Source organism: Ranitomeya variabilis, chromosome 3 (assembly GCF_051348905.1).
Source record: "Ranitomeya variabilis isolate aRanVar5 chromosome 3, aRanVar5.hap1, whole genome shotgun sequence".
In the NCBI taxonomy this organism is placed as follows: Eukaryota; Metazoa; Chordata; class Amphibia; order Anura; family Dendrobatidae; genus Ranitomeya; species Ranitomeya variabilis.
In genome coordinates this window covers 721,504,275-721,528,925 of record NC_135234.1, presented here as the reverse complement: position 1 = coordinate 721,528,925, position 24,651 = coordinate 721,504,275, and positions in this window count along the sequence as shown.

Sequence of the window (24,651 nt, the reverse complement as noted above, 5' to 3'; positions counted from 1 at the left end):
GCTATTATTTTGGTTGATGTATTATTAATGATGATTTTTCTAATCACTTGGATTAATATATTCTGTATACACCTTGTTGAGTTTTACATTGATTTTAATGGCTGAGCTCACAGGAAAATGCAATTTAGTTTTGCTCCAAATGGAACGATAGTCTTCAGTTAGGCAAAAAGAGTCTAAAGCCCTTGGGTTAAAAAAGCCCCAGTCTTGTTACCAAAAACCATACAATCCACCCTAACTACCTCGCATTCTGCCTTCTCCCCCATACCCTTTGCCTCCACCGGATACTCTCCTTTTTTTCCATAGTGTCTCTTCTTTTCTCTTATATATTACTTCTATAACTTTGTTCGGTTTTGGTCTATCATATCGATATTGCCATTCCCGATTGTACAACTTATCACTTGTTTATTATGCTTAGACATCTTGAATTTGTTGGTCCTGCGACCTTGCTTCTAATATCAATTATTGAAGTCCTACTTAATATGTTTTCTATTATGTATATTGTTTATTGTTTAATAAAGAAATAAGAGTTCAAAACGTTCAACATAGATGCCTTTTGACCTTTTTTTTCCCCAAAGGTGCCAGTTCTAAGAGGATGTGGACTCTTGTCAAACTGTTTTTCTTGTTTAGGCCAAGATCATCTCTACATGCAAGTACCATGTGTGTTTGTCACCATGTCGGCTACATGTGGGACATGTTGCCACTTATGCACTTACACTGTAATTTATGTTCATGTTACCTTTATTACATATGTTTTTAGAATGTTACAGTCATTGTTCCGAATCGGATGAGTACTATCTGATGTTCTATCTGGGATAGCATTCGGATCAATGTTATTCTAAGGGCCAGTGCAGATCTGTGTATTTTTTTTTTTCACACGCCGATTCGGCATGACAAAATAATTAGTCGCATTCAAGTCTTTGAGTGCGTGTGAAACATCGCCCTTCATACGGATGTTATCCGAGTGTAGCCCGACATCTGTGGACTCAGACAATGGAGAAATCAAGTTCACCACCTTCTCCACACCAGGGGTTAGCCCCAGAGCAGTCAGCAGCCCGGCGGGAGCTAATGTGTATGAGGAACCTTCTGCTCCCAGTACCTCCCCTGTTCAGATGTCTAGATGTATTTTACATTTTAAGATTTAACAAACGACCAAAATTTACAACCTCGAAGAATTATAAGAAATGATCAGTGAGGAGAATGAATTCCGTCTCGCAAGCATTGTCATCCTGACAGCAGGGTAATGGTAAAAGTGTGTCTATCGGCTTCAGTGGTCAGAATTATTGCCTGGAGGGCACTAGAGGCAGCCGTAGACATTGTACTCAGTGATCTGCATACAGCATGGAGGACTCTGCTCTGCTGACGCTCAGTTGAACTCCCTCTTCTACCAAAAGCTGTCAAAAATTCATGCTACTTTCTGACTCCTGCAAGAATTCTTGCTTTGCATGTAAATACCTGGAAGTTTCCTGTGCCACAGAGAGATTTGGAAAGATAAAGATATTAGTTATGTATATGATATGCAGGCAGCAATATCCTGTAGTAGCTCGTCTGGCTGGCGTCCTGGTTTCCTCCACATCGAACAAACATCACCAACTGCAGCTCAGACTCGAGCTTTAAACTTGCTGCCGCAGCCCGTACTAATCCCCATGGATGGACACAATAAAGGGAACCTGTCCGAAACTTTACTTCGCCCTCCAAACCATTAATATGACTGCAGCCAGTCCATCGCTTTATATATGAACCCAAAGAGCTGCTTCAGCTGTTAGAAATCGCACTTTGAATTTTTGTCTGGTAGTGCATTGGAGGTAACGATGCACTTCCCAAAATCCCTGTATTCCCAAATAAGCAGCACGCTCCCTGGCTGATTGACAGGTCAGTGGCTATGTACAAGAGCAAGTAACCTGTCAATCAGCCAGAAGAGGGTGCTGCTAATTCTGGAATGTAGCAGATGCTGCGGATCAGGAAGTGCACTGTCGTGCCCCAATGTACTTCCAGACACAACTTAATTTCAAAACATCATTTCTCACCACAGGAAAACCACTTTGAGGGTCATAAAGGGATCAACTGGATTATCATTCTCTTTTTTTGTGGGTGGGGGGTCACATTTTCCTACAAGTTTCTTTAATAGCAAGTGCATACTCACCCACACTTGCAAGCTATGTACGATGCAGGCATCCTTTTAATAACAAGTTCATACTCACCCCCACTTGCTAGCTATTAGTGATGAGCGAATATACTTGTTGCTTGGGTTTTCCAGAGCACGCTCGGGTGGTCTCCGAGTATTTGTTAGTGTTCGGAGATTTAGTTTTCATCACCTCAGCTGGATGATTTACAGCTATTAGCCAGCTTGATTACATGTGGGGATTCCCTAGCAATCAGGCAACCCCACATGTACTCAGGCTGGCTAGTAACCGCAAATCATCCAGCTGCGTCAACAAAAACTAAATCTCCGAGCAGTCACAAATACTCGGAGACCACCCGAGCGTGCTCGAGAAAACCCGAGCAACGAGTATATTCGCTCATCACTACTAGCTATCTATGATGCAGGCATCCTTTTAACAGCAAGTGCATACTCACCCCCACTCCAGGAAATGCTACATTATTTGATCTCAGGAAAGCTACCAGGGAATGTGAGGATGCTTCCTGAGTTGACGCCATGCTGGCACATCACCAGCCATCTCACCAGCGACTGACTGCTTAGGACACCGTGCAAAAGTTTTCGGATTATATTAGGAATGGTCCTTAAAGGGAACCTGTCACCCCCAAAATGGAAGTTGAGCTAAGCCTACCCGCATCAGGGGGTTATCTACAGCAGAGGTGTCAAACTGCATTCCTCGAGGGCCGCCAACAGGTCATGTTTTCAGGATTTCCTTGTATTGCACAGGTGATAATTTAATCACCTGCACAGAATGATTCCAGCACCTTGTGGAATGCTAAGGAAATCCTGAAAACATGACCTGTTGGCGGCCCTCGAGGAATGCAGTTTGACACCTCTGATCTACAGCATTCCTGGCCTCTCTGACCTTTCCCGGCGCCTGTGCACTGCAGTACTTTGCTCTGCCCTAAACAGGGCAGATAAGTACGCCTGCGCCGGAGCCGCAGCGTGAAGACAAGAAGAGGACGTCATCGCGTGAAGACAAGAAGAGGACGTCATCGCATGAAGATGGGAGGCCCCGGACCGAACCGCGACGCCCATCGGATTGGACCCCCCGCCCAGGTGAGTATAATCTAACCTGTTTATTTCATCTTTCAGGATACATTGGGGGCTTATCTACAGAATTCCAGAACTTCCATTTTGGGGGTGACAGGTTCCCTTTAAACTGATCTGACTATGAATGCCTGGTTGGTGCATAAAGTGCACAACTTGTAACCTGTTTTGTCTCACTCAGTCACAAAATAACAAAATGCACAACTGATATATTGCAGCTGTAGATGTTTACAGCGAATATTGTTGTGTGTAACCTGTATAATTCAATCTGTTTTCCGTCCCTAATTTCTGTAGAAGTGAATATTTTTGCTCTCCACCTTTTACACATCCCCTGTTCCTCTCCTCTTCCTTGACTCTTCTATCCTGCATTTTATAGTGTCTGTGACTTAGTGTTCATGGTCTGTGATGTCCATCTTAGGTTCTAAGTATAGTATAGGACCTGTGTGAGTAGCACTATATGGATTTAGTTAATATACGTTATGGTAGTGATGAGCGAGCGTGCTCCGATTAGATGTTATCCGCCATGCATGAGTGTGTCTTCAGTGTGCTCGAATAATATGCTCGAGCCCCGCAGCTGCTGTTCTACAGTCACAACACATGTATGGAGTGCCTAACAAACAGACAATCCTCGCATGTGTTGTGCCTGTCGAACAGCTACGAGACATGCAGCCGCGGGGACTCGAGCATATTATTCGAGCACACAGAAGACACTCGGTTAGCACCCGAGCATGGCGGATAACACCTTATCCCAGCACATTCACTCATCACTAACTATGGGTACTTGCTGTTCTCCTAGACAATATTGTATTTTCCCTTTCTGTAAAAGAATTGTATTTGTTAGTTTCCGCTGTCATTGGAGAATACTGTGTTCGATATTTTAGCACAATGTTTCTGATTGCTCATATTCTGATAATTCATAATGTTCTGTTTGATGCATCGTCTGGAACCTCAGGTGCCAAAGTCTTTTTTTTTTTAATTTTAGGAACATATTTCACCTATTTCATATTTTAGCAATTTCATGAGTCCAATACACTGTTTATAATTTTGTCAGTAAACTGATTTAGGTCAGACATGGTAAACCTTTAAAGCAATTTAAAATAAATAGCTCCAAGGCAATCCGTACTTTCCAATAAAGATGTATGACCTTTATTTATTTTGTGCTGCGAAGATCTTTAAAGAAGTTGGTGAAAAAAAAAAAGAAGAAAGCACTTAACGAGGAACTTCAGGACTGTCCCTATTTACGTAGACTGTTTTTTGGGGGACATTAATATTAAATATGAGGGCTGATCAGCTGAAATAAAAAGCTGCATTTTCCATTTCGGACCTATCCCCTTCATTAAGGTACAGTGCTGCACATATGGCTGTGCCCGCGCCTGGTACTGCAGCAGCGTTCCAATCATACAAATATGTCTGAGCAGAACCAAGCCACAACGCTGCTTCCCCCTCATTCTGCTGAATAGGGGGCGCCGGGTAGTTGGACCCTCAATGGTCAGAAATTGCTGATCTAAGCACAGGCTCATTAACATTAAACTCCTGGAAAAACCCTTTAATGGATTTTAATTGGTTTTAATCCCTTCACACCGATTTCCGTTTTTGCATTTCCAATTTTTCCTCCCCTTCTCAGAACCATAACTCTTTTATTTTTCCACATTGACATATTAGGGCTAGTTTTTGCAGCACGAGTTGCACTTTTGAATTACACCATTCATTTTACCACATAGTTTACTGGAAAGTGAGGAAACAAAATCCAAGTGCGGTGAAATTTTGATAAAATACACAATTTTAACATTGTTTTTTACATTTTGTGGTAAAAATTACCATGAAATATGATTCTCCTCATCAACATGATTACGGTGATGGCAAAACTTCCGTTCCGTTTTTTTAAATTTTTTATTGATGGAAAAAAAAATTAGAAGTTTGCAAAAAAAAAAAAAATTGAGGTGTTCTGATACCATGTTCCGAAACCCGTAACATTTTTATTTTCCAGGCCAATGGAGCCGTGTGATGGCTTATTTTTTGTGGGGTGAGACAACGTTTCTATTAGTACCATTTTGGAATAGATGTGACTTTTTGATAGCTTGTTATACCTTTTTTTGCATAATTTTGGCATTCTTGCTTCTTTCCCGTTTTTGGTGTTTACTGACCGAGTTAATTGTTTTTATATTTTTTTATAATCTGACTTTTCTGAACTCTGCAATATCACATATGTGTATTTTTTTTTTTTTTAAATGTAACCCCTTTACTCCCGAAGGTGATTTGCATGTTAATGACCGGGCCAATTTTTACAATTCTGACTACTGTCCCTTCATGAGGTAATAACTCTGGAACGCTTCAACGGATCCCACTTATTCGGAGATTGTTTTTCATGACATATTGAACTTCATGATAGTGGTAAAATTTCTTTGATATGACTTGCGTTTATTTGTAAAAAAAAAAATGGAAATATGGTGAAAATTTCGCAATTTTCCAACTTTGAATTTTCATGCCCTTAAATCACAGAGATATGTCACACATAGTTAATAAGTAACTTTTCCCATGTGCCTACTTTACATCAGCAAATTTTTTTTGTTAGGAAGTTATAAGGATTAAAAGTTGACCAGCGGTTTCTAATTTTTACAACAAAATTTACAAAACCATTTTTTAGGGACCACCTCACATTTGAAGCCACTTTGAGGGGTCTGTTTGATAGAAGATACTGAAAAATGACACCATTCTAAAAACTGCACCCCTCAAGGTGCTCAAAACCACATTCAAGAAGTTTACTAACCCTTCAGGTGCATCACAGGAATTTTTGGAATGTGTAAAAAATGAACATTTAACTTTTTTGACAAAAAAATTACTTCAGATCCAATTTTTTTTATTTTGACAAGTGTAACAGGAAAAAATGGCCCACAAAATGTGTTGTGTAATTTCTCCTGAGCATGCCCATACTCCATATGAGGGAGAAAACCACTGTTTGGGCGAACGGCAGGGCTCGGAAGAGAAGGAGCGCCATTTGACTTTTTGAATGTAAAATTCCTGGAATCATTAGTGGAGGTCATGTCCCATTTGGAGAGGCCCTGATGTGTCTAAACAGTATAAACCCCCCACACATGACCACATTTTGGAAACTAGAGCCCTCAAGGAATGTATTTAGATGTGTGGTGAGCAACTTGAACCCCCAGGTGCTTCACAGAAGTTTATAACGTTGATCCGTGAAAATAAAAAAATGTTGCATTTTCATAAGGGTAACAGGAAAAATTGCACCATACAATTTGTTGTGCAATTCCTTCTGAGTACACCGATAACCCATATGTGGGGGAATACTACTTTTGAGGCACAATTCACAGCTCAGAAGGGAAGAGGCGCCATATTGGAGTTCAGATTTTGCTGGAATGGTTTGAGGGTGCCATGTTACATTGGCAGAGCCCCTGAGGTGCCAGAACAACAGAACCCCCCTATATGTGAACTCATTTTACAAACTACGCTTCCCAATTAATTCATCTAGGGGTGCAGTGATCATATTGACACCACATGTGCCTCACAGAATTTTATACCATTGAGCGGTGAAGAAAGAATAAATTCAATTTTTACCACTAAAATGTTGTTTTAGCACCAAATTTTACATTTTTATAAGGGCTAATAGGAATTTTTTTTACAACAAACTGAGGTCCATTTTTTCCTGAGTGCGCCAGTACCCTACATGTAATCGGGAAATATTTTTCAGTGCAGAGTTCAGAAGGCAAAGAGATTTTACTTTTATGGTTTGCAGGTGCATGACCCACTGGGAGAGCCCATGAGGTGCCAGAACAGAAGAACCCCCCATAAGTGACCCCCATTTTATGAACTACACCTCTCAATGAATTCATCTAGGGATGCAGTGATCATATTGACACTACGGGCGTGTCACAGTGTTAGATACCATTGGGCAGTGAAGACAAAAATAACTACATTTTTACCAACAAAATTTTGTTTTAGCCCCAGATTTTACATTTTCACTCAAGCAGTGGGTAAAAATGATTAAAAAAAATTTGTCCCACAAATTCTAATGAACGTGGCAATACCCCATATGTGGCTGTACAGTACTACTTAGCCATACGGAGACACTCGGGAGGAATGGAGCGTATTTACCTCCTGGAGTGCAGATGTTCCTAGAACAGTTTGCGAACTCCATATACAGAGCCCCTATTTGCTAGAAAAGCAGAATCCCCCCTCAAGTGACCCCATTTTGGAAACTATACCCCTTGAGGAATTTATCAACAGGTAGAGTGACGATTTTGACTCCATGGGTGTTTTCCAGAAACAAGCAGCAATGAATGTTGCCAAGTGAAACTTGCAAACAGCCGTTATGCCCAGCTTATACTTCTGCAGACACCTGTAAGTTAGGCGGGCTCTCATCGCTTCAGAAATGCCAAACATGTGGGCGCTATATGTGGTTTAGGCATACTGGGGCTCAGAATGGGGAGGGCATTTGGATTTGGGAATGCAGAATTTGCTGAATTTCTTTTGGCGGGTGAGGAGCCATTTCTCTTTTCCAGAACCTTTGTAATACCAGTAACGTGGAAGCTGCCTATATTTCCGCTAACAGATGACAGACCTGAGTGGGGACTTGCTTTTTTGTGGATTGAGTTGAAGGTTTTATGGGAGCATTTTACATAACGTTTGGGATCACATTTATCCTGCGCTCTACACTGAGCACTTACATCGGGGTTTCCATCTAATTCTCTGAGTGACGTTACAGATGAAACCCCCGATGGAGACATTCACTATAATGAGGCAGCAGAGTTACTCTGGACTCCATCTGGCCTCTGTTCCACTGTGACCTTCGTTTCAGAAGGGCACAAAACTGGTCGACGGCACTTTTATGCAATCCTAAAAAGACGGACACCGCCGGATCACAGGTCCTATGGAACCCACAGTGCCTCCATCTGCCTCATCATAGGGAATCTTCCGCCAGAGGTTCCATCTAAATCCCGTATTTCAGTGCAAACGCTCTGCCAAATCAACAGCAGGTGGAATTGGTTTTATTTATTTTTTACGCTATTGCTCGTGCGGTATAAGTGATTAAATTACTTTATTCTTCGGGTCAGTGCGATTACAGCGATATCAGATTTATAGCGGGTTTTTATGTTTGGCAGCTGTCACACACTAAAAGATGCTTTTTATTGCAAAAAATAATAGCATCCCCACATTTTGATAGCTCTAATTTTTCCATATTTTGGCACACAGAGTCATGTGAGGTCTTGTTTTTCTCAGGACGAGTTGACATGTTTGTTGTTTCTTTGTGGGACAAGATGTCATTTTCAGCAGTACCATGTTCATTTATATCTGTCTTTTTTATCGCGTTTTATTTCACTTTTTGTTTGGCGGTGTGATGATAAAGCATTGTTTTTTACTTTGTTTTTTATTGTTAATGGTGTTCACTACAGGGGTTGACTAGTGGGACAGTATTATAGGTCGGGTCATTACGGACGCGGGGATACCAAATATGTGTACTTTTATTGTTAATATTTTTTTTCAAGCAAATATTTACAATATCTTTTGATTTTTTAAATTATTTTAAAAAAATATTTTTACAATTTCAATTTTTTTTTTTTACTTTTTGTTACTTTTTTACTTTGTCCCACTATGGGACTATCATTTTTTGTTTGTCTGATTAGTGTAATCCTATACATTTTTGCTTCCCACCTCCCTGGGTGGGGGAGAAGACAAGGTAAGGGTTGGTGTAGGAACATAGCAAGGCACGTGAACCTGGCGTCTCCACCTTCAGGAGTAATCCGGAAGACATGGATAGACTACGGCACTCATATTTCTAGGGACCTGGTTTGCGCCCACAGTTCCAAGTCATTGTGTGACAACAGGGATATTCTTGAGCAAAAGCCGTTTCAGTCTGTCAGTGATTTAAAACTGGGACGGACATTCACCTTCCAACAAGACAATGAGCCAAAGCATACTGCTAAAGCACCACTCGGGTGGTCTAAGAAGAATTGTGTAAATCTTTTGGAGTGGACTAGTCAAAACGCAGACCTTAATCCAATTGAGAATCTGTGGTCAGACTTGAAGATTGCTGTTCACCAGAGGAAGCCATCAAACTTGAAAAAGTTGGAGCAGTTTTACCTTGAGGTATGGGATACAATCCCAGTGGCAAGATGTGGAAAGCTCAAATAGACTTATCCAAAGTGACTTGCAGCTTTAATTGCCACAAAAAAAAGGCTCATCAAAGTACTGACTTTAGGGGGGTGAATATTTATGCACAGTTTTCAGTTATTTTGTACTACTTGTTGTTTGCTTTACAATTAAAAGAAAACCAAATGTTCATAGTTGTAGGCATGTTCTTTACATGAACGAATGCAAACCCTCACAAAAAACAGTGAAATTTCCGGTTGTGAGGTAGCAAAATACAGAAAATGCCAAGGCGGGTGTGGGGGGTAAATACTTTCACAAACCACTGTAGTGATTAACATAGGTTGAAAAAGACCTTGGTCCATCAAGTTCCGCCTTTTTCCACCAGTTAGTTCTGCAGGTCAGTACAGTTATGGTACATATTCATAATCTACATAATAATCTCACTACTCACCTCTTCAGCCCACCAGTCCTCACCACCACCCATCTGGTCATCGTCTCATCTTCGGCATCATTAGCTCTAAAATCTCTGGGTTTGGTCACTAGGCCGAGGCTTCTGGGTTTCCTAGAACCCGGGAGGGCTTTGTGCATACCGCGTCGCTGATAACTGCACGCCGGCACCCCCACCCACCCAGGTACTATCTTTGGCTGGTTTCACATTTGCGGTTGTGGTCACAGCGTTTGTACCGCATATAACCGCATGCGTTGTGTATTCCTATATTTAACATTATCGACTCATGCGTCTTTGTTTGTTTGCGTTTTCCTGCGTTTGACGACGCATGCGGCTTGGCGCGGAAATGCAACATGTAGTAATTTTTAGAGGCGTCTATTTGCCACCTGGAAAAGCATGCGGTCGATTGCGCAAGGTTTGCGACAAAAAAATGCATTGCTCTCTATATGAACGCATGCGTTTACAAGCACATGCGTTTGCTTGGGTTCTTGGACGCATGAGTTTCAATTGAGAAAAACATGCCTAGACACTGATAAGCCACCCCCCACCATCAAGGTGATAAAGGGAGGGTGTGGACAGTTGCAGGTCACTTCTCAGCAGACAGCCAAGCAGAGCAGACGGACCACAGCGGACAGCCAAGCAGAGCAGACGGACCACAGCACCTTGGAGCAAACAAGCCTCAGAACAATGTGAGTATATCCTAGCCAATGCCTTTATTTTCTATTTTCTGTCTCTACATGTCCTAATTTCTTGCATCTCTTTCTTTCTACATTCATCAGAATGTCTTCTTCGGATTCTTCTTCTGGTGAGGAGTTTCGTCCACGACAGTCGGAAGTGGAGCATGTCAGTGAGGTGAGTACTTGCCTCGTCAGATTGGTAAGTATTCACTGTCACATCGACACATGTGACAATTTGATTTTTTCTTTTTTTTAGAGCTCTTCTACTGCGGCTGAGACAGAGCAGGAGCAGCGGAGTCAAGGTCCGGTGGAAAGACGGCAGCGGGTACGTATACAAGGCTGACTGTCCTCAGTGTAATATTCTTGAATCTTCCTTTCTTTCCACTTTATTTTTTTCTTCTGGAATCCTTTTGTATGTTGACATTACTATCCATGCCATTTCTCAGCATCTTTTTTCTTTCTTTTCCTTATGTTAATTGAGCAAACTGTAATGACTTTCTTTAATTTTTAGGTTTCACAACGGGAGGATGATCTCCTCATCTCCCTGGTCCAGGAGCGAGTCCCGTTGTGGGACACCCGGGATCCACTGCACTCAAACAACGTCACAATCCGACGCTTATGGAATGAGGTGGCCCAAGCGATGTGGGATGGCTGGGACAACACCCCGACACGGGTCCGAAATGCATTTGGTAAGTATTGCACTGCAGTGTGAAGCAGCAGAGACCTTGGCCGTGCTCACTCGACTGTGTGTGATGAAAGAAACTCTCAGGAGTTTCTGTCATCACACACAGTTGTGTGAGCATGGCCAAAAGTCCTTTTTCTGACCACATTTTTTTTTAACAGTGTCCAAAGTCAAAACACGTTGGCGTTCGATGAAGGACCGCTTCAACAAGGACCTGCGTCAAGAGAGCCGTGTTCCCAGTGGTTCAGGAGCAAGGATCCGAAAATACAAATACCATCGCGTTCTGGCATTTTTAAGACCGGTCCTTGCCCAGAGAACGTAAGTATTTTCCCCTTGCATTTGGTTGTATTGTATTGCCATAATCTGTATTTTTATATTCCACAGGATTTTGCGTCTGGTTAATTTTTGGTATTAATTGTCTTTTTCCTTTTTTCACAGCACATACAGCACTACTGTTGGCCCAGGTTCTGGAGCGGTCCTTCATTTGACAGCCACGGACCCGTCCCAGCCATCCAGCAGCGCTGCAGCAAGTGGGCCTGCCACACTAACTGGAGACCAGGGAGCTGGTCCATCAGGTCTTCCACTTTCGCAGTCCTCTTCCACTGCCCCTTTTTTTGGGGGCTCCTCCCGGCAGCGGCAGAGGGCTTCGGACAGGTCACTCATGCCCGAGTTTTTGCACTTGAGCTCGGTTTTACACGAAGCAATCAAGGCTTTGGGTGACCGAATGGATGTTTCACATAACCTCTTGAATGCGCGTATCCAGGAGGTCTGCAAAAGCCTTGATCAAGTGAAAGCCGACCTCCAGAGGCCAGCACATCATTTTTTTAACCAAATTGAGCAGGGCATGTCAGAACACCTTACTCCTGATCTCCAGCTGAGTGTCATGCAGGCCTGCAATGCTGCTTACGTGCAGGCTATGCAGCAGAGTCGGTATTTCCAGCAGACAGTGGCGGCATATCCACCTGTGCCCTCACTGTCACGATTGACCTCAATGCCGACCTCTGCTGCATCCCACTGCACGGCCACCTCAATTCCTTCCACAGCCGGACACCACTACAGCACCACCACCATGCCGAGTGCAGTTGGACATCCCACCGCCACCACCATGACATCCGCTGCTCCTGTTTGGACATCCTCCGCCACCACCACGATGCAGCAGGACCCTGGCATGGCCTTCCGTACCGCCATCACCACGATGCAGCAGGACCCTGGCATGGCCTTCCGTACCGCCACCACCACGATGCAGCAGGACCCTGGCATGGCCTTCCGGACCGCCACCACCACGATGCAGCAGGACCCTGGCATGGCCTTCCAGACCGCCACCACCACGATGCAGCAGGACCCTGGCATGGCCTTCCGGACCGCCACCACCACGATGCAGCAGGACCCTGGCATGGCCTTCCGTACCGCCACCACCACGATGCAGCAGGACCCTGGCATGGCCTTCCGTACCGCCACCACCACGATGCAGCAGGACCCTGGCATGGCCTTCCACTCTACAAGCGCTATGGACTCTGGCATGGCTGCACGCTCTACGAGCACTATGGACTCTGGCATGGCTGCACGCTCTACGAGCACTATGGACTCTGGCACGGCTGCACGCTCTACGAGCACTATGGACTCTGGCATGGCTGCACGCTCTACGAGCACTATGGACTCTGGCATGGCTGCACGCTCTACGAGCACTATGGACTTTGGCATGGCTGCACGATCTATGAGCACTATGGACTCTGACACGGTGCAGCCGGACCCTGACAGGTCACCCACCATCACGCCACGCCATATGAACCCACCAAGACCTCCCACAACCAGGCAAAGCAAAAAAAAAAACACACACAAAAAAAAAACAGAGGACTCTTAGCATTCCTCCCCCTTCACCTCCCAATGTATCTGTAATGTCAGGTTTGACTCACCCTTCCAGTGCTTCTCAAGCCTCTCATGTGTCAAGCCCCATCCCCGAACTTCCAGACCCTTCTAGTTTCATTGCCCCTTCTCCTGCCACCTCTGCGTCGTCCACGGTTAGCCAGGCCTCAGTGCTTCACACCCCCCGTTTACATCACTGTACCCCAAGCCGGCGCAGTAAATACATTTTTTGGTTGTTACAAAATAAAAAAAGTTTGATTTGCCACAATTATGTTTGGTTTATTGTGTCTTCCGCCGCCGGCAACACACACCGTGCGCCAAGAAACTTCGCCACACACTTACTTTTTGGGCCACATCATATCTCCAGTAGTTAAAAAAAAAAAATGCAGCTTTGTGTGTCTTTAGTATACAGATATGAGGTGGGCCAAAAAATATTACATGTATCTCCATTATCTCTTTTTGTCTGAGCCTAGTGTGGCAGGATGAAGAGAAAATGGTGGAAATACAGTGCAGACTGTTGTGAACTCTATTTTTGGGCTCCCTCTAGTGGTCACAAGCGGTACTGTGTAGTGTTGTCTTTCTGCAGGTTGGCAGCATCAGCTGGTTCGTTATCCTTGGTTGGTTTCCTATTTAGCTCACCTGGATACTCAGTTCCTTGCCTGCTCTCAATGTATTCAGTGCTCTTCAGATTCCTTGTGACTACCTTGCTCCCAGTCTCTCCAAGACAAGCTAAGTTTTTGTTTGTTTATTTTTTGATTATCAGCATTCATCATGTTTCTTGTCCAGCTTGCTAAAATGTGATTTCCTCGCTTGCTGGTTGCTCTAGGGGACTGAGTTTCTCCCCCCACACCGTTAGTTGGTGCGGGGGTTCTTGAAATCTCAGTGTGGATATTTTGTAAGGGTTTTTTACTGACCGCACAGACCCCTTTTCTATTTTCTGCTATCTAGTATTAGTGGGCCTCATTTGCTGAATCTGCTTTCACCCCTGTGTATGTGCCTTCCTCTTACCTCACCGTTATTATTTGTTGGGGGCTTCTATATCTTTGGGGATTATTTCTCTGGAGGCAAGTGAGGTCTTTCTTTCTCTCTAGGGGTAGTTAGTTCCTCAGGCTGGCTCGAGACGTCTAGGATTTTAGTCACGTTCACCGGCTACCTCTAGTGTGTTGGATAGGTTCAGATTTGCGGTCAGTCCAGTTTACCACCTCCCTAAAGCTTGTCCTATGTTTTGTTACTTAGCTGGAGTATTTTGTGATCCTCAACCACTAAGGATCATAACAGTAGAGCAGGCCAAAAAGTGTTTAATGCATCGCAGAAGTGGGATAAAAAGAAGACCTGAGTACATTTTTTTTTTTTTTCCTCCCGCTTTTCCTTTGCTGCAGTCTGTTTAGCTTCTTTCATCCCCTTGAACTCTGGGTGGTTTTGAGCTCAGCTGCAGACATGAATGTTCAGACTCTGACTTCTAGTGTGGATCATCTTACTGCACGGGTGCAAAGTATTCAGGATTTTGTTATTCATAGCCCTATGTCAGAACCAAAGATACCCATTCCTGAGTTGTTTTCTGGAGATAGATCTAGGTTTCTAAATTTTAAGAATAATTGTAAGTTATTTCTATCTCTGAGACCTCGTTCCTCTGGTGATTCCGCTCAGCAAGTTAAAATTGTTATCTCCTTGTTGCGTGGCGACCCTCAAGATTGGGCTTTCTCTCTGGCGCCAGGAGATCCTGCATTGCTTAATGTAGATGCATTTTTTCTGTCTCTTGGACTGCTTTATGAGGAGCCGAATCTTGAGAATCAGGCAGAAAAAGCGTTGCTGGCTATCTCTCAAGGTCAGGAAGCAGAGGTGTATTGTCAAAAATTTCGGAAATGGTCGGTGCTTACTCAATGGAATGAGTGTGCCCTGGCTGCAAATTTCAGAGAGAAGGTCTTTCTGAGGCCGTTAAGAATGTTATGGTGGGGTTTCCCACCCCTACAAGTCTGAGTGATTCTATGGCTTTAGCCATTCAGGTTGATCGGCGTTTGCAGGAGCGCAAATCTGCTCATCCTTTGGCGGTATTTTCTGAACAGAGACCTGAGTCTATGCAATGTGACCGAACTCTGACCAGAATTGAGCGACAAAGTCATAGACGTCAAAATGGGTTGTGCTTTTACTGTGGTGATTCTACTCATGTTATCTCAGCATGCTCTAAACGCTTAAAAAAAATCGCTAAACCTGTCACCATTGGTACTATGCAGCCTAAATTTATTTTGTCTGTTACTTTGATTTGTTCTTTGTCGTCCTACCCGGTTATGGCTTTTGTAAATTCGGGTGCTGCCCTGAATCTGATGGATTTGTCGTTTGCCAGGCGCTGTGGTTTTGTCCTGGAGCCTTTGGAATTTCCTATTCCTCTGAGGGGAATTGATGCTACGCCATTGGCTGAGAATAAGCCTCAGTATTGGATGCAAATGACCATGTGCATGACTCCCGTACATCAGGAGGTGATTCGCTTTCTTGTTCTGCATAATTTGCATGATGTTGTCGTTTTGGGTCTGCCATGGCTGCAGGCTCATAATCCAGTTTTAGATTGGAAAGCTATGTCTGTGTCAAGTTGGGGTTGTCAGGGAATTCATGGCGATGCTCCGTTGGTGTCTATTGCTTCTTCCACTCCTTCTGAGGTCCCTGAGTTTTTGTCTGACTACCAGGATGTATTTGATGAGCCCAGGTCCAGTGCCCTGCCCCCTCATAGGGATTGTGACTGTGCTATAAATTTAATTCCTGGTAGTAAATTCCCTAAGGGACGACTTTTTAATCTGTCTATACCAGAGCATGCCGCGATGCAGAGTTATATAAAGGAGTCTTTGGAGAAGGGACATATTCACCCATCCTCTTCCCCTCTTGGTGCAGGATTTTTTTTTGTGGCCAAGAAGGACGGTTCTTTGAGACCTTGTATAGATTATCGTCTTCTGAATAAAATCACAGTCAAAATTCAGTATCCTTTACCACTATTGTCTGATTTGTTTGCTCGGATTAAGGGTGCCAGTTGGTTCACCAAGATAGATCTCCGTGGTGCGTATAACCTTGTGCGCATTAAGCAGGGAGATGAATGGAAAACAGCATTTAATACGCCTGAAGGCCATTTTGAGTACTTGGTGATGCCTTTTGGACTCTCTAATGCTCCTTCTGTGTTTCAGTCCTTCATGCATGACATCTTCCGAGAATATCTGGATAAATTTATGATTGTTTATCTGGATGACATTTTGGTCTTTTCTGATGATTGGGAGTCCCATGTGAAGCAGGTCAGGATGGTGTTTCAGGTCCTGCGTGCTAATGCTTTATTTGTGAAGGGCTCAAAATGCCTCTTCGGAGTACAGAAGGTCTCCTTTTTGGGTTTTATTTTTTCTCCTTCTACTGTGGAGATGGACCCAGTCAAGGTCCAGGCTATTCATGACTGGACTCAGCCCACGTCTGTTAAGAGTCTTCAGAAGTTCTTGGGTTTTGCTAATTTTTACCGTCGTTTCATCGCTAATTTTTCTAGCGTGGTTAAACCTTTGACGGATTTGACCAAGAAGGGTTCTGATGTGACTAATTGGTCTTCTGCGGCCGTGGAGGCCTTTCGGGAGCTGAAGCACCGGTTTTCTTCAGCTCCAGTCTTATGTCAGCCAGATGTCTCTCTCCCCTTCCAGGTCGAGGTTGATGCTTCTGAGATTGGAGCAGGGGCTGTTTTGTCGCAGAGAAGCTCTGATGGCTCTGTGATGAAGCCATGTGCTTTCTTTTCAAGAAAGTTTTCGCCTGCCGAGCGGAATTATGATGTTGGTAATCGGGAGTTGTTGGCTATGAAGTGGGCATTTGAGGAGTGGCGACATTGGCTCGAAGGAGCTCAACATCGTGTGGTGGTCTTGACTGATCACAAAAATCTGATTTACCTTGAATCTGCCAAGCGCCTGAATCCTAGACAGGCTCGTTAGTCGTTGTTTTTCTCCCGTTTCAACTTCGTGGTCTCATACCTGCCTGGTTCGAAGAACGTGAAAGCTGATGCACTTTCTAGGAGTTTTGTGCCTGACTCTCCGGGAGTTTCTGAGCCGGCTGGTATTCTCAGAGAGGGAGTGATTTTGTCTGCCATTACCCCCAATTTGCGACGAGTGCTGCAGAAATTTCAGGCGGATAGACCTGACCGTTGTCCACCAGAGAGACTGTTTGTCCCGGATAGATGGACCAGCAGAGTTATTTCCGAGGTTCATTCTTCGGTGTTGGCGGGTCATCCTGGGATTTTTGGTACCAGAGATTTGGTGGCTAGGTCCTTCTGGTGGCTTTCCTTGTCGCGGGATGTGCGTTCCTTTGTGCAGTCTTGTGGGATTTGTGCTCGGGCTAAGCCTTGCTGTTCTCGTGCCAGCGGTTTGCTTTTGCCTTTGCCTATTCCGAAAAGGCCTTGGATGCACATTTCCATGGATTTTATTTCGGATCTTCCTGTATCTCAGAAAATGTCTGTCATCTGGGTGGTGTGTGATCGTTTTTCCAAGATGGTCCATTTGGTGCCCTTGCCTAAGTTGCCTTCTTCCTCCGATTTTGGTTCCTCTATTTTTTCAGAATGTGGTTCGCTTGCACGGCATTCCTGAAAATATTGTGTCTGATAGAGGATCCCAGTTTGTGTCCAGGTTTTGGCGCACTTTTTGTGTTAAGATGGGCATTGATTTGTCTTTTTCGTCGGCCTTCCATCCTCAGACTAATGGCCAAACCGAGCGAACTAATCAGACGTTGGAAACTTATTTGAGATGTTTTGTTTCTGCTGATCAGGATGATTGGGTGACTTTTTTGCCATTGGCCGAGTTTGCCCTTAATAATCGGGCTAGTTCTGCTACTTTGTTTTTGCCTTTTTTCTGCAATTCTGGTTTCCATCCTCGTTTTTCCTCGGGTCAGGTTGAGTCTTCTGACTGTCCTGGGGTGTATTCTGTGGTGGATAGGTTGCAGCAGATTTGGAACCATGTGGTGGACAATTTGAGGTTGTCACAGGAGAAGGCTCAGCGCTTTGCCAACCGCCGCCGCGGTGTGGGTCCCCGACTTCGTGTTGGGGATTTGGTGTGGCTGTCTTCTCGGTATGTTCCTATGAAGGTCTCCTCTCCTAAATTCAAGCCTCGCTTCATCGGTCCTTATAAGATCTTGGAAATCCTTAACCCGGTGTCTTTTTGTTTGGATCTCCCAGCATCGTTTGCCATTCATAATGTGTTCCATAGGTCTTTGTTGCGGAGGTATGTGGTACCTGTGGTTCCTTCTGTTGAGCCTCCTGCTCCGGTGCTGGTCGAGGGCGAATTGGAGTACGTGGTGGAGAAGATTTTGGATTCTCGTATCTCTAGACGGAGGCTTCAGTATTTGGTTAAGTGGAAGGGCTATGGTCAGGAGGATAATTCCTGGGTTGTCGCCTCTGATGTTCATGCGGCCGATTTGGTTCGTGCCTTCCACGCGGCTCATCCTGATCGCCCTGGGGGTCTTGATGAGGGTTCGGTGACCCCTCCTCAAGGGGGGGGGGTACTGTTGTGAACTCTATTTCTGGGCTCCCTCTAGTGGTCACAAGCGGTACTGTGTAGTGTTGTCTTTCTGCAGGTTGGCAGCATCTGCTGGTTCGTTATCCTTGGTTGGTTTCCTATTTAGCTCACCTGGATACTCAGTTCCTTGCCTGATCTCAATGTATTCAGTGCTCTTCAGATTCCTTGTGACTACCTTGCTCCCAGTCTCTCCAAGACAAGCTAAGTTTTTGTTTGTTTATTTTTTGATTATCAGCATTCATCATGTTTCTTGTCCAGCTTGCTAAAATGTGATTTCCTCGCTTGCTGGTTGCTCTAGGGGACTGAGTTTCTCCCCCCACACCGTTAGTTGGTGCGGGGGTTCTTGAAATCTCAGTGTGGATATTTTGTAAGGGTTTTTTACTGACCGCACAGACCCCTTTTCTATTTTCTGCTATCTAGTATTAGTGGGCCTCATTTGCTGAATCTGCTTTCACCCCTGTGTATGTGCCTTCCTCTTACCTCACCGTTATTATTTGTTGGGGGCTTCTATATCTTTGGGGATTATTTCTCTGGAGGCAAGTGAGGTCTTTCTTTCTCTCTAGGGGTAGTTAGTTCCTCAGGCTGGCTCGAGACATCTAGGATTTTAGTCACGTTCACCGGCTACCTCTAGTGTGTTGGATAGGTTCAGATTTGCGGTCAGTCCAGTTTACCACCTCCCTAAAGCTTGTCCTATGTTTTGTTACTTAGCTGGAGTATTTTGTGATCCTCAACCACTAAGGATCATAACAGCAGACCTCTACTGAACAGGTCAGGTGTCAAAAAACTCATTAGTTATGACACCTGACCTGTTGAGTAGAGAACTGCTATTACACACAAATTGAGGGGACAATGGTGGTCACACACTGCATATCTATGCTCACCTGCACAGGTGTCAAAAATAGTGAATTCGTGAGGCTGTTATATGTGCATCATGAATTCATTATTTCTGACACCTGACTTGATGAGTATAGATAGTGTGACAGTCATTGTCTCTTCAGTTTGTGTCCAATGGATACAGCAGAACAGAATCAGGACGCAATGACGTCAACAAACTTACCAATAAAGCAACATGGCTGCCATTACTAGCAGTATGTGGCCAGTGTTTTATATCAGTATTTGTATGCCAAAACAAGGAGTGGAACAATTAGAGTTAAATTATGATATTAACATAATAACTATCACCTCTGCCTCTATCACCCACTCCTGGTTTTGGATTACAAATACTGATATTAAATACAGATCAAATACTGCCAGTTTTAGGACAGCCTTGGTTGGTAGAGGAAAAAGATAGGAGACACGGTCAACACAACCAAAAGTAAAATTTATTAATGAGAAATATTATCATTGTAGAAAATTACTGGTACAGATCGAATTACAACAGGACATTTACACAACATTGTCCTGCCATGACACATGTCCAATATCTGAATCACAAAAAGGCAGCAAATTGGTCCCGCATGAGACCAACTGCTGCAGTTGACCGCAGCGGGTGATGCTGGAAATCGGGCAGTGGGTGTGCAACTGGTTAATCCAGTTCAATGTTGGGTTGCTCCTTAACCATTATATAATTATGCAGAACCACACAGGCTTTGACCACCTCGTCGACTGTTTCCACTTTTAGATTAATGGCTGATGCCAGAATGCGCCATTTGGCGACCAGAATGCCAAAGGTACACTCTACTGTTCTTCGGGCCCTGGTCAGTCTGTAGTTAAAGATCCTTCTAGTGTGGTTCAAGTCCCGACTGGAATAGGGCTTCAGTAGGTTTTCACACATCTGAAAGGCCTTATCCCCAACCATAACAAATGGCATCGGTGGACCTTGAGTGTTGGGGAGAGGTTGTGGCGGGGGAAAATTGAAATTGTTGCCATACACACGGCGGCCCATATCCGAGTTCTTGAAAGTCTGGGAATCGTTGCCACGGCCAAAAGCTCCAATGTCCACGGCGATGAAGCAACAGTTCGCATCGGCTATTGCCATGAGCACAACAGAAAAATATTTTTTGTAATTGAAGTACTCCGATCCTGTTCTGGCTGGTTTGATAATGCGAATGTGCTTTCCATCCACCGCTCCTAAACAGTTGGGGAAATCACACACACTCCAGAATTTTTCCGCAATTTCAAGCCACATGTCCAAGGTGGGTAGGGGTATAAACTCATCCCGGAGTACATTCCACAAAGCCCGGCAGGTGTCCGCAACTATTCTGGACAGGGTGGATATTCCAAGCCAGTATTGGAAGTGGAGGGATGATAAACTCTCTCCGGTTGCCAGAAATCTGTAATAAAAACAAACACAAAAAACATTCCAATCTATTCTTTCTATGGTGTGGTTATGCTAAAGAAAGAAAGGAATATACCCCAAAAATACATGTCAGAAAACACAAAATTTGGACTGTCATTGGTTTATATTTGGAACGTACCTTAATGTAACCAGCAGACGTTCCTCTGGTGGAATCGCTCTACGGAGCTGGGTGTCCTGTCTCCGTATGGCTCCTTGGACACGAGAAAGCAAATCCCGGAACGAGTCTTGCGACATCCTTGTGTATTCCTGGAATTTCTCCGGGTTGGCATTAAGCTCGGCATAGAGCGTGTGATAGGCTCCACGGCTCTCGCGTAGTTCGATAATGGGGTGTCTCCAAAAACGCCTACGTTGTCTCCTTCTCCATCTTTCGCGATTTCTGTCTTGCTCCCAAGCAAAAGCACAGGCAAGAAACAGCTTGATGCTTAAATCCAGGTTGAAATAAAAGCTCTCCATGCGAAGATCCATCATGACACAGGATAAAGGAGCAAAATCTGAAGATTCCAGCTGTTCAGGGGTCTATATATAGAGATCCCATAATACACGCCCTCTGTAGTCCCATTGGCGGTGTTTGGTTATCTTGATTTTTCTCTTGTGAAATTTCTCATCATGCGCACCAAAAACGGAAACGCAGGGAAAAACGCATATAAACGCGGTGTTTTTTTAACCGCATGCGACACCGCATGTGTCTAAAAATCGACGAGTTTGTACGCATTTATATGCTTTTTTTCCACCACTTGCGGATGCGTTTTAAACGCTGCGGATTTAAACGCTAATGTGAAACTAGCCTTATACAGGCTCCATGCCCAGAGCCTAGTGCATGAACAGACATATTTAAAGTGACTATGGTGTCACTCTTATTATCGCACTGAACGCGAATAACCACTATATTGCAGTCCAAAGCAAAAAAAAAGGGGAGAGAAAGCGGGCACCGCAACAAGTATATCCAATGGGGGATCAGCCAAGTGCATATAAAGAACACAGAGAACAAGGAAGAGAAAGATATGCACACTGGTGGGATCAACCAACCATAATATCTTTATTTAATTTAGTAATGCAAAAACAGGAGCAAAGAAAAAAACCACACAATTTAAAACCACTTAAAAGGCCAAACTGGGCCAAGTGAAACAACTAAGATCCCGTACCACCGGCACTCGTCGCTGTAATACACTTGAGACCGAGAAATTGTCTAAACAGCTATGGGTCAGGCTATGATCTAGCGCCTGCGCAGATAGTGTTCCTTCAGACGCATCACCATGGTTTTTTTGGGCGCCTGCGCATTTGGATCCGGCTAATGCTGGATAACTATGTGCGCAGGCGCATATTTATTTCTGACGTTAAACCGGATATCCACTTTGCCGCACACATGGAGAAGTGTTCTTATACGCCGCGGCACCCTCACAGGTGATTAATATTTTGTATACCATCTTTGCATATAAAGGGGCATAGGTTGGAACTTCCCACACTTCCCCTGATGAAGATGCTCTAGCAGCGTCGATACGCGTGGGGCCTTGATCCCCCCGGGACTTTTTGGACTTAACCCTGTCATGTACTTTAGCACTTTGAATGTAGGACTATGCACTTGTTGGCCTAGGGACGACCTAGGGAATTGCTGACACCCTTTCCCTTCACTTAACTAAAGATACTACAGCGTCTCTCAGGCCTATCTTTTTTGGTCGCCCATATTATATTACAGGTTCACTGGCTGGGGTAAGACCTAGGTACTTGTGCATTATCCTATCTATTGATATTTTGTTTATTTTTGCAATGGGTTATTAGCTTAGGTATGGGCTGATGGTATTTTCTTGAGGTCAGCTGGCAGCACAGACTAGTAACTTATATGAATGCAAATGTACTCATTTTTTTGTATGTCAGTTTGCCCCATTTAATTGCATATGCTGTCATTTATTTGCACAAATTGTTATACTCTTTGCGAGATTTGTCTGCAGTTGTATATACAGTATGCCTGACCTTTTGTATGGATATCCTGTCCCGGGGGATCTTAGTTGTTTCACTTGGCCCAGTTTGGCCTTTTAAGTGGTTTTAAATTGTGTGGTTTTTTTCTTTGCTCCTGTTTTTGCATTACTAAATTAAATAAAGATATTATGGTTGGTTGATCCCACCAGTGTGCATATCTTTCTCTTCCTTGTTCACTATATTGCAGTCCGTTACTGTTGAAGGCCAGTGAGGCCTAAATCGTCTTATATTATTTTCTGGCTGCATTAAAAAATCCCAAAAAATATTCTAGAAGTTGAGTGCCAAGTTCTCTTTATTATACATGTATGGTGTGGGGCCCTCCTTGAGCACCTTCTGAGGTTGTGCATAAGCTGTTTTTCCTTTAAAACTATAGCTCATCCTGTAGAAAAACAAGCTGTCCTAGGACTATATTGTCAGTAAAATAAAAAGCGTTATGGCTCTTGGAAGTTGAAGGTGAGGAAAAAGTAAAGCACATAAGTCAAAAAATCATTCAGTCATCATAGGGTTATTATTATGCTGCATTTACACTGTGCCTACATTTTTTCTCATTGCTAGAAGTGTAGTTTGGGAGGATTTTCTGTTGAAAGAAAGCTGCGTCATGTTCTGCTGCATAAGCTTACTGTGACGCTGAGTGACTTCTTAGGACAAGCCATGATTCGGGGAAGTCAAGGAGTCCAAGGTCACAAGCCAGGAGGGTACGTTATAAACAGAGAGGTGAGACAAAGAGTCAGGTCGCAGTCCGGGGTCAGAATTCCAAGAAAGTAGCGGATCAAGTCAAAGGGGCTAGGCAAAAGGATGATCAAAGACAAATCCAAGGTCAAGCAACAAAGATCAGAATATAAGAACTTAGAGCATAGAGCAAACATACACCACTTGAGCTAAGCTATAACTGGCAATATTCTAATCATTGACAGACAGCTAAATGGCCAGGCAAACACCTAGAACGGCAACACCAGGAGGAAACCCCAGAGGCTCAGCCAAATTCACAATATTGAGTGAATAGAAAAAAAGAAAAAAACAGCCCACCCCTTAATGTAGCTCGATCTGCACAGAAGTTCGAGATCCACACCATCGCATGGCATTAGACACAGAGAAGGAAGAAGTTGATCCAGTTTCTGATCCACGGTTTAAAGGGACATGATTGAAAATCATGAAGTCTTTATTAACAGAAGAGTTAAAAATCAGTAGAAAAATTCAAAAATACAAAATATAGGAAACAAAATCCTCAGTGATGTAGTAGTACGGGGGACAAAAAAAAAATCACAATATTGACAGATCAACACGCGACTGCCTCAGATTGTACAGTTGAGCTGTCACTCCCTATCCTGACAGTTCAGCATGCCCCTGATCCTATTGGGCGACTGAGCTGTCACTCACGGCATCCTTAGGACGCTGTGAGTAGTGGAATCGTGACACTTACACTGGAGTAAGTCACCAATGAGCCATCACTGTCATAAAATGTAGACCGCGAAGTATACTTATTTAAACTCCTTTATAGAGTAAAGGGATTTTGTATGTTTTTATGTGTTTATCCCTTTATATACAATACTACACTTTTCTAGTATAAAATAGAATAACAAATGATGGATACTGGCCCAAGGATATGTGTAAAGGGCAGCATTCCCCGCACAGCTTAGCTGGTGCATATCCTGATCTGAGCTTCCATACAGAACCATACCAATTAGTTCTTACAGAGGAGTCTCAGATGTAAAAGAGAATGAGTCATCTATTAACTTTTCAGCCACAAAATATCTCAGAAGAAAATGCTCTGTATTTAGAGCATTACTCATAATAATCCCCTGTGATATCTGCCTGGAGCCGCCATTACCTTGGATGCAAATATACATCACGTAGCTTGTCTATATTTCTAGTGCTCGCTCCACAA